Source organism: Lactuca saligna, chromosome 4 (genome assembly GCF_052625555.1).
Source record: "Lactuca saligna cultivar CGN05327 chromosome 4, ASM5262555v1, whole genome shotgun sequence".
Taxonomy (NCBI): Eukaryota; Viridiplantae; Streptophyta; class Magnoliopsida; order Asterales; family Asteraceae; genus Lactuca; species Lactuca saligna.
This window is the reverse complement of record NC_136420.1, coordinates 147,122,185-147,134,335: the sequence shown is the minus strand read 5'-3', so window position 1 is coordinate 147,134,335 and position 12,151 is coordinate 147,122,185.

The window sequence follows — 12,151 nt, the reverse complement described above, 5'->3', positions numbered from 1 at the left end:
TCATTTATCTAGGCTCGAGAACCCGGCATTGCAAGAAGATAAGGATGGAGACGACTTTCCGGATGAATACATTATGGTGTCCGTGGGAGAGGAGCCATGGTTTGCAGACATAGCTAACTATTTAGCTACCAATTATGTCCCAAAGGATTATAGTAGTCAGCAAAAGAAGAAATTCTTTGCGGAGATCAAATATTACTTTCAGGATGATCCATACCTCTTTCGAAGCTGTGCGGATGGAATTATACGAAGATGTGTGTTCGGAAAGGAGAGTCGACGAATACTAGAACATTGTCATAGCGGGCCCACGGGAGGACATCATGGAGCACACTATACCGCGAAGAAGATCTTTGACATTGGGTTCTATTGGCCTACGATCTTCAAAGATGCAGCCCAATATGTCAAAGAATGCGATGCTTGTCAAAGGGTGGGAAACATTTCATCCCGTAATGAAATGCCACAACATAGCATTCAAGTGTGTGAGGTATTCGACGTGTGGGGCATTGACTTCATGGGACCATTTCCCATATCCAAAGGAAACAAGTACATCCTAGTGGCGGTAGATTATGTTTCGAAATGGGCGGAGGCGCAGGCTTTACCTACAAATGACGGACGGGTAATGGTACGATTCTTAAAAAAACTATTCTCCCGGTTTGATGTTCCGAAGGCCCTAATTAGTGACCGTGGCACACACTTTGCCAATGATCAATTGGACAAGGTGCTCAAGAAATATGGGGTGACCCATAAGTTCTCCACATCATACCACCCGCAAACGAGTGGACAAACGGAAGTGACCAATCGAGCCTTGAAGCGTATCTTAGAGAAGTCGGTGGGAAGTAACCGCAAGGAATGGTCGGATAAATTGGATGGCGCGCTATGGGCATTTCGTACCGCTTTCAAAACACCTATTGGTACTACAACATATCGGTTCGTTTATGGAAAGCAATGCCATTTACCGGTTGAAATCGAGCACAAGGCATATTGGGCGTTAAAGAGGTGCAATTTTGACATGGAAGAATTGAAGACCAACCGTCTAATGCAAATGAATGCCCTTGAAGAACTCCGAAATGAGGCTTATTCTAGTTCGTGGCTCTATAAAGAAAAGACCAAGAGATGGCATGACCAAAGAATCAAAAGCAAAGACATCCATGAAGGCCAAAAAGTACTACTTTTCAATTCCCGATTAAAACTTTTCTCGGGCAAACTCAAATCAAGGTGGGATGGTCCCTTTTTGGTCAAGACGGTGTTTCCTCACGGGGCTATAGAATTGATTTCAAGAGATGGCACACCATTTAAATTCAATGGCCATAGAGTGAAGAAATATAAAGAAGGAGTCCCCCGAAATGAAGGATTGGAGGAGCTGCTGCTGTGCGGAATCGCAAACACGTAGAAGGGGTGGAGTCCAGCTAATGACTCCATCAAAAGAAGCGCTTCTCGGGAGGCAACCCGAGTTTCATGTTTGCATTTTCTTTCTTTTTCTTTATTTTCCATATTGTTTTTTTCATTCTTCTTCATTTATTCTACTTCTCTAAGTGCTTGAGGACAAGCTCTACTGAAAGTGTGGGGTGGAAAGGCTAAACAAAAGAATTCATATAGTAGAATTGGCATAATGGCTGGGTTTGATTGGGATTGTCTTATGTAATATTAGTATACTAAAATTCAGTTTTGTTTGGGGGCAAGCACAAGTCAAGTGTGGGGTATTTTGATATGGGCATATTTAGTTATAAAAATCATGCATGATCTTAATACTCTATGTTAACTTTATCTCAAATAATGAACCAAAGGTGCTTAATTAGCTTAAATATTTCATTTTCAGTAACAAAGACATGCTCGGGTGGAAAAGGAAGCGGAACTAGCTATTGGAAACTTGGATCTTGGATTTTGAAGAAAGAAGGATGTTGTTGGACAGCTTGACCCCTCGTCAGTGTTTTGGCCATATCTCATGAACCGTAACTCTGATTGACGAGATTCAAAATGTTCTGAAAACTAGACACAATTTCGGATGACTTTCGTGTTTTGAGAAAATGCTGATTCCAAACGTACTCGGCGAGTAGGGTCGATTACTCTCCGAGTTGGTCTGAAGTTTCGCGATTCTGGACGCGCTGACTTGCCGTACACGGGTTTTAAGTGACGTACTCGCCGAGTAGGTCACTGGACTCGCCGAGTAGCCTCTGGTTTGTGAAAATCTATATAAATGGACTTTCAGATCGATATCATGGCATGGAGAGAAACCCTAGGAGGCTGAGAAACGATTGGAAGTGCTGCTAGGTCGTGAGGAACTGAAGAATCAACCCTACATTCAATTGTGAAGAGAATCAAGACAATTTTGGTTTATTCTTAGTAACTTTTTGATTTGAATCATGTTTACATACTTTGATTTCGTTTTTGAGTTTATGTTTACTGCAATCATGAGCTAAAAACTTATTCTTCTGTTAGGGTAGACAATTTTGTGAACATGGATTGATTATTTGAGTAGGATTAATTTTGATTGGTAATTATGTTTTGTTAAGCTTGTTAAAGAACCTTATGTGTTGACAATAACTATTCTTCTATTAATAAATCAGTAATTAAGTTGTATGAATATCTCTTAGTTATTAATTTCATATGATTTATTGTGACCACATAGTTGTATGTCTAGGAATAACGAATGTGAAACTAGAATTAACTAGAAGATAGGTAAGTTAATGTGTGAGATTGTTTGATGAACATCAGCAAGAGGTTAATTGAAGGGCCAATTTAATTAACCATTACAAGTCTTACTTAACCCGAATCAATAATCTAGGAAATTCGTTAATTTAGACAACTGGCCACTGCTTGAGTTAATTTGTTTCCTAAGGATTAGTAATAGCAAACGTGAAACTAATCATCTTAGTCGGTAGCCAATGAAGAATTAATCCGATACATTGAAATCATCCATGGGAACAAATGAGTCGAACCTAAACAGAAGTCCTCTTTATTATTGAATTTAGTTGATTTTTATTTGCTTAGCTCTTAGTTTCTTAGTTTAAGTTTTAGTTAATTGTTTAAGTTTCTAGTCTTGCAAAACTAGAGAAAACCCCCTTTCTATTATTTTTTTATTTAGATAATATTAGCATTTATTTTAATTGTTTACCATTCCCTGTGTTCGATACCCTACTTGCTTGAACTATATTACTAATCGATAGGTACACTGCCTTTTGTGTGTTTATTTTGTGTCTAAGTTAGTAGGATTAAAACTAGTTGGTTTTACACACATCAAGTTTTTGATAAAATTTAAAATTTTTTTCAACCTGAGACATCTACTCGGCGAGTATATCGACTATACTCGGCGAGTAAATGTTCACTTACAGCTAATTGTCGATAACACGCGTATCTACTCGGCGAGTATATTTATTCTACTCGGCGAGTAGCCGTTTCAAACCTAGTAAATTAAAGCCAGTAAAAATTACTATTACTCAACATTTCATCTCCACACTCATCGAGCATATCCTCTCAGCCGCATCTCAAGGGTTCTTCAAGATTTATTTAATTTTCTTCCTCTTTCTCTTCATTCAAGCAACAAGGTAACATCTTTACCCTTTAATTTTATGAAAGGTCCAATCTTTATCACATATCTCCCCATATTTGGTATGATTTCGGATTTGGGGAGTTTTCCCCAATTTTTAGGGCTTTGATTTACTCATGAATTAGAGGTTATTTGGAGTAATTTCTTCAAGATCTATGGTTAGATACACAATTACAACAAAACCCTATGAACAAATTGGACTATTATACAGATTACACAGATCCGATTTCGATCTGTCCGAATGTTCATCCTACTCGGCGAGTATGTCCGTGTACTCGGCGAGTAGGTTCCAAAAAGATGAAATTTTTTCCTGTTTTTAATTATGGGGTGTTGTTTGTTGCTGTGTTTTTGGAATGTTTATGTAGATAGCATGGCAAGGAGGGGACAGTCATCACGTGGAGGAGGCCATGGTGATATGCCATGGTTAGCCTTTCAACAAATCACCTCCAGATCCTCCAAAACTCGAGCTCTAAACAGGTTGGAAGCGCTGCGACAGAAAGAAATTCACTTGCCCACTGCAGTGGATTGGGGATGGATGGGCAATGTCGGCTTGGAAGAGGAACTTACTCCATACTTAGTGAAAGATTGTAACTTGGGTTATGCCAACATCACTTGTGATGGTTGGTTGCAATTGTTTAAAATCCAAGAGCCAGTCTACGCGGAGTTGTGTTGGGAATTCTTTGCTACCATTTCCTTCCGAGGTGGTAGTGAGTATTACAATCCAAACACGATCTCGTTTTCTTTGGGAGGAGAGCTGCGACAATGCAACATGGTTGAGTTCTCTTGGCGGTTGGGCATCTACGATCAAGACATGTCGATGACGGAATACTTTGAAGCCTTCTTGGAAAATACCCACAAAGAACTTCCCGAGGGGGTGGTGGCGTCGACATGGTGGAATACAATTGCTAACCGGGTCTACATACCTTCTACTGCTCAAGAAGGTCATATTCGTTCTCCAATCCATCGACTCATTCACCGATTCATTGCAAGCACGATCAATATGCGGAAGGATGGGGATAAAGTGCCCACCCTTGATATCTTTTACTTGTGGAGTATTATCACTCCCGATGTCTTCTGCAACCTTCCATATTGCATTGCTAAATTTCTTGCGGAGGGAGCGGTTAAGGAGAAAGTGAACTCGAAGATCAATAGGGGCATGTTCGTTACTCGGCTTGCAAGATCATTTGGGATCTTGGAATTGCCGCAAGCTCAAATGCTAACGATTATCCACCCTCCTCCGTTCAACACAGCACTCTATAGGAGGGCTCGGATAGTGGAAAAATTTGGTGATTCTTTTACTATCCCGAATGAGGACGAGCCGGCGGTCCCCGAGGAGCCGGGAAGGCGGGTTAGGCCGAGAAACGAGCGGGTACGAGAAGACCCACCGGTGATTCCGGTGGAGGATAACGAGGGGTGGAATCAAGTGGAGTATCGACGATACTTGGATGATATAGGAGGAGGTGTTAATTACACCAATCAATCCTTCGACAATCTTTTCCAACAAATGCATATTGCCCCGCGACCGGGACCCGGCTATCCTTACATTATGGATTGGGACGAAAGGATGTGAAGAAGGGGTGGAGAAGGAGGTAGTGGAGCTGGAGGAGCCGGGATGGAAGAGGAGGAATGAAGATTTTATTTGCTTTTGTTTTGTTTATGATGTTTGTTTTAAGACAATTATGGACATGTTGAACTTGGCTATGTGGTTTGAATATTAGTGTTACTTTTAGTTTTCTTTTCAGGTATTGAAGCTAGGAAGCATGCTATTTAGGAATGGTCAAGAGAGGAATAAGAATCTTTATGAGTGCTTATGGAGTCTTGTTCCTAGGATCGAGTCCGTACGAATCGAGAGTTTATTAAAGTGTTGCTGTTTAGAAAGTTTACTGGAGAGTACATTTATATTACGTGCCAACACTAGAGTCAAGAGAGACAGCGGTCAAAAAAAAAAAAAATTTCTGGAACTATACGCTCTACTCGCCGAGTGCACTAATACTACTCGGCGAGTACATCTGCTTCTGCACGAACTACTTTCCCCGACGACTTCTACTCGCCGAGTTTAATCGCCTACTCGCCGAGTAGCCTACTGCAGGAGGAGTTTCTGATTTGTTCTGGCTACTTTTATACGCGCCATTCATACATTCTTTATGCATTACTACTGAGGATTGTGCAACAACTTTTTTTTTCCTTGGAGTTTTCGAGCTATCAACCACACGAGACGTATGACACCCGTGCCATGGATGAGCTGTTCCCATGGTTAAAGTCACTAGAAGAAGGAGTTGAAGAGAAGAGTGTCAACCTAGCGACTGCTACCCCAGGGGAGTTTGTTCCAACCTTCTCTCTATTTGCATTTTCTTCTAGTTGTTATAATATGCAATGAGGGCATTGCATAAAATAAGTGTGGGGTAGGGGGTTAGTCACATCTTAGAACACTTAGAATCTTAATTTAGGCTAATTTAGGCTAATTTTTAAATTTGTTGAATATTAAAAATGCTTAGGTCTTAAATTAGAAAATTTTGGTAAAAATTAGGATTCCATATTAGAATTGTGTTAATAATTGCATGAGAACCCAAATGTTTAGTTGAGCCTATATACGTTCTAGTGCATTTGTGGCTTCCTTATTTCAGTGAAATCATGAGACAAAAACACGACCTTGCTGAGGGATGCAATATATTTAGCAGCCTAAACCTGAAATGTATCCAGGAAAGTTTTTATCGTTAGCCAATAAAGGTTGAGATTGAGCGCCCCGGCTTAAGCATGTAGGGTTTTGAGTGAAAAAGAAAATTGAGAAATACATGAAAAAAAAAGAATTGCTAGAAAAGTTATGGGAATTTTGGAGCAAATGAAGTGAAGATCTGAAGATCAAAATTCTAAGAAATCCAAAGAGTTGAAGATACCAAAAGTCAATACAAGTTGGTGAATTCAAAGATATCCAAGATCAAATTATCAAGAAAGTGAAGAATTCAAAGAATTCCATAGTGGTATCGAAAAGTTGTAATTCTAGATTATGTATGCTTGGGTTGCTCAATTAAAAATACCTTGAGGGTAAAGAGATTTTCTGAGGATGGATTCGGAGGGTTGCATAAAATGAGCATAGTTCGGGGTGAGTGGGCGAATGTTTATGAGGATTGTGAGTATTTGAAGTATGGGGGGTTTTTAGGAATTTTAGACACAAATGCATGCGTTGCGGTCTTGGCATAATGGCTGGGTTGGATTGGAGTTATTAATGTGATTTTAATGTGTTTAAAATTTAGTTTTGCTTGGGGGCAAGCAAAAGTCAAGTGTGGCGTATTTTGAGTAATTAGTCATTAAGTAAATGATAATTTGTCATATTTTACCTTAGACAAGAGGCAATTTTACCTATTTTTGTTTTCATATTAACTTAAAAATGAAAATGATAAATGTCATGTCACAAAACAACCAATAATTTTTCTAAAAAAACTGGATGTTTAGGTTAATACGGAAGGTATCCGAAAATGTAAGGCCTTTTTGCATATAAATGAAATGCAAAGGTTTCTTTGAATGTTATTGTTAGAGTCAAGATTCTCAACCCTATTCATGATCCCAGATCTTCATGAACTCTCAAGATCCCAAACATATCTCCGGATCCTGATCATTATTATTGTTATTATTTTCTAACATTTTTAAATGATATTTTTCTTGTATTTTTCTTACATGTGCATAAATAGTCAATATAAGACTGATTAGTAACAAATAAATGTTTTTACCAACCAAAAGACCTAGGAATACCAAGTTCAACTAACATGTTCGTATTTATTTGGAAGGATGCTAGAAATATCAGACTTATGGTTACTTAGACTAGGCTATAAATACACATGTACTTTGCATACTACACATAAATATACTCACTGCAATATTAGTACTCGTTTACATATTGTTATTTATGTATTCCACCTTTCAATTAATACAAATAAACAAGGTAGGTGAACATTATCACCTCCCAAGATTTTGTGTCGAAGATCCTAGTAATGATCAATGGCTTTCCTTGTAAATCACTTGTGTAATATGGTTCTAATTTCGATAATCACTTCACCTACAACACCACAGCCTCTCATTCAATTTGGTTGACATTCATTCGATTGATTTTAGACCAAAACAATTTGGCACACACCATGGGGTCGTGGTGTTAATAATCATCGAAAATCATCTCTTCACAACCAACCCTTTCTTCTTCCTCTGTTCCATTTATTGCTCTAAAAAATCTTCAACCTCCACCAAGCAGACTCCGTATTCAAAGGAAAACTTCCAATGTGCCAAAGAAGAATACTCCTCCCACTGCTCCAAGATCCTTAGGTCCTATGATCCTCTTGCATTGGTCTCTAATAACGAACTTTTCTCCATGTTGAAGGCTTTGACACATCAGGTGACTCAGAAATAGGAGGATAATAGAATGATACTTAAAGAAATAGAAAGGATAAGGGTGGAGATCCCTAAAACCTAGGAGGCGACACTCTCAACCTTGCAACCAAGGGTATTGAACTTCGACAATTCGAGATCTTTAGGGAAACGCCCAAAAACATCACCTCCAACATCTATTACTACCCCTAACACGGAGAGCGACCCCGAACATCGAAACTCAAGTGATTCAGGATCTTGATGAGACCTTCAATACCCCTAATAAAATAAATACTATTAACTTGTTTAACAGTAACACTATTAATACTAACTTTATGGATCTTGATGCATGAATAAGTCCCATTATGGCCAAAGAACTCCAACATTCTAAGACAAATGATCTTAAGCGTACCAGGGGTGGTCCAACCTATACTAGAAGTATCCCTCACTAGTCATAGGATTTCATGATTTATCCCCTCAATAGACGATACCGAAGTTCCTAAGCACTTCCAAACTCATTGCATAAAACCTTATGATGAAACCATGAATCCTGAAGAACATATCAGACAATATTTGGAGAGAATGCAGATCACTCCCATTCAGTTGCACATAAAGAAGCATGTTTACTCAAAGGATTCAGATCGACTCTTAAAGGATCAACCTTAAAATGGTTTCTTAATGTTCCTCCCTATTCTATTATGTCTTTTGCTCATTTATTCAAGCTTTTCAATAATTTGTTTTTGTGTAGTATAATATTTGAAATGATTACTTGTGATTTATAGCAGGTGGTCCAACATCTCAAAGAATCCTTCAAGGACACTATAAGTAAGTTTGGAGGGGAAGCTCTAAACATACCTAACATCGAGATGGTCACCTGGAAACCTTTAAGATGCATTTAAAGAATGATTATCGTTTGTATGAGGACCTTATAATGAATCCATGAAAATGAATGGACGAAGTCAGAAGTAGAGCACTAAGGTTCATCAGAGTGGAAGATGACAAAGAAATACAAAAGAGTTTCAGCGTACCAAATTCTTATGACAACAGTAACAGGGAAGGAAAAATCCTCTGCCGAGAGATCCTATAAGTCAAAACCATATTCCAAACCTGGTCATCACAAGGTTAATGCCCTCAATGATGAAGGAGAGGAAGATGAGTTTCCTAAAATTACTAATTACTGCTTCTTAGTGGATGTTTCAGGTCTAATATTCGCCATGCAGGATCTTGGTGACAAAGCGAGATGGACAAGAATGGGAGAGAAGTGAACTAGCTGGAAAGAAAAATACAAATGGTGTTCATATCATAAGGATTTTGGTCATAACACTGAGGGATGCATAGCCCTCACAAAGGATATTAGTTATCTTCTGAGCAAGAGATATCTCAAACAGATCCTTGGAAGGAAAAAAGAAAAATCCACGTAAAAAGAGCAAGACTCTAATAAGATCTTGGAAAAGCCAGGATCCCCTCCCTCGGACACCAAGGTAATCAATGTTATTTATGAAGGAGCCGACATTTGTGGAACTTCTTATTTTGTAGCCAAAAGGCACACCAAAGTATCCATGACAGAAGAAGGAAAGACCTCGAAAAAACACGTCGATAACAAACAACAAGGAGATCATCTTTGATAAACATGATATAGAAAACATCCAGGATCCTCGCTGGGATGGATTGGTGATTACTCTATATATCGTGAATCATTTTATTAGAAGGATCCAGATAGACGGAGGATCCTCAGTGAATATCATAATTTTAGATGCTCTAACCAGGATAAACATCCCTTAATTCAAAATCATCAAAAGATTCTCGTTCCTAATAGGATTGAGTGGTCAAACAAAGCACATCATTGGAGAAATCAAGCTACCCATCCACATCGAAGGTGTCACACCCCGAACCATGACAACGGAAACGTTTAGGGGCTAATGACGTCAATGTATAGTATCATAACTACTGAATATAAATGAAACACAGCAACCCAAATGACATACATTAAGAATACAATAATACATAGTTTTCAAATGGTATTTGTTTAAAATTAGACAAACAGGACTGAAAAGTAAGAATTCCAAAATGCAACAATCCCGTTCTCAAAGACTTAGGTACCTACTTACTGGTTCCCTGAGAATAGAAGTGATTTTGAATGGTTTGTATAATTCTCAAAAATCCGATATTTTCTATAAAAAAACGAGTTATAAGTCTTACACCAAATACAAAAAATGTATGCATGCATGTACTTTGTTTCTTTTCCTTGTAATTCTAAATGTATGTTCCTAGAAAATCTAATATTTTCTGATGTATGAAAACGATAGTCTTCAACCATAAAACCAAAAATGTAAGTTGTAGTTTATTGAAAGGTAGTATGCAGTTTTATATTTTAATAGAACTGGTGAAGTGTAAGCTTCCCATAAACCAAGATAGTATTATTAAGCACTATTTGATTTATTATAACCATTTTTAATGTGATTGTTATGCTTGTACGACGTTCTTCAGGTGTCGGAATTTGGTAGATATTTATCACCCTAAACTGGACCGTCTAGCAATAGCGAACAACTCAAGTGTGGGGTTGTCAATCCCGTATAGATTTATAAACAACTATCTCGCACTCCCTCCAGGAGACTCTGGTTATAATGTAGAACTTAATATGTACACTAGGTAGGTACGGTGAATTGAATGTCTCACTATAGCATTAATAGATTTACGTGAACTACGACTTCCCTTTTTCTTGTATTAAGAGATGATTACACTGTTGAAAATTTATGACATCAATTTACGACACACGTTTTATGGCATGTGTTATAATACATGTGTTTTATGACACAAACTATGCCGTTTATAGTTTAACCTTTATACTATTGTGAAAACTACTTATATACCTTTATATAAATAATCGGTTATAATTATGTCTAATGGTAATTTATGTTATTAAAACATAATATTCTCCGGTTCAAATCCAACAAAACGGTATGAGTAAAATACAACCATTTTTACTAGAAAGGTTATTTTTAGTGGAAATTACCGAAATTTGTATTTTGTGCTTTTCACATTTTACTGATTGATACTTGTGTCACAAAGTAGTCTATGTATGTCAATTTTTACCATTTGAGCTCTTAGGTCACAGTTTATAATAATCAAATGATAGCTTTAACATATTTCTACAAATATTTATACGAATTTCAATTTGTAAAAGGGAGACATGTATGTATCCAAGTCAAACATATTTGGGTTTATATAAACATATGTGTTTGTTTTATTTGTGTATAACAACACTTCAACCCAACTTTTGTGTAGTAAAAATAATGATAACTACATATATCACGATTTTTAAGTAGTAAGCCAATAATATTTACTTTATATACAAGAAGTTTCTCCATATTCAAAAAAATAAGCATAGTGCATGCATATGTCCAATGGATAATCGCATATTGAGTTAATAAAACCTTATAAATCACGATTTTCATGTGTGTATGCATTATGCTTTCAACACTTTTTGCTAATATTAAATCATAAACAATTTGATGCATGAAAATATCCATTGGTTAAACGTACTTTGACTTGTATCCCCCCCCCCCTCTAAAAGGATGTAAAACACGAAAAATTGGGGGTATGAAGCTCACCTTGGTAATTTTTGTGTGTGGTTGGAAGGAAAATGAAGGAGATGTCAAGCCTAGGATGAAGAAGATGAACGTTGAAGAGCTTCTTAGGAAGGTTGATGGTCTAGGGATTTAACACACAAAAAAATGTGTGTAAATATGAAGAACATGAAAACAAAATGTGTAAAAACACTTGGGATTCATGAAGGAGCTTACCAGAATCACAAGAACCGACTTGGTGGTGTTGAAACTTGGAGAAGCTTCAAAGAAGTTTTGAGAGAAGAAGAGAGTTTAAGTGAAAAAAAGAATGGCAAGAGTGGAGGAACCCCACCCTTATCCGAGTTGAAGAGGGAGTAGGGGTGCCACCTTTTACCTTTGTATGTTGGCCCATCTAGTGTTATGTATGGATGCATAGAAGGTAAATGCATGTATGGGATTGAAATATAGAGGGCAAAGGGATGTAAAGCTATGAGGTGGAATCACAAGGTCAATGTCTAGGGTCTTGTTCCAATTAAAATCCAAGAGTTTTTGGCCCTTGTTTCCAGCCGAAACCAAAGGGGTTTTCAGTTTTACGGTGGCCAAAAACGCCCTCCATTCACACAAGGCTTTCAGTTTTGAGGTTGTGGGTTCTTGGGTTTAACATGCCCTATTAAGAAGGATTTTCAGTTTT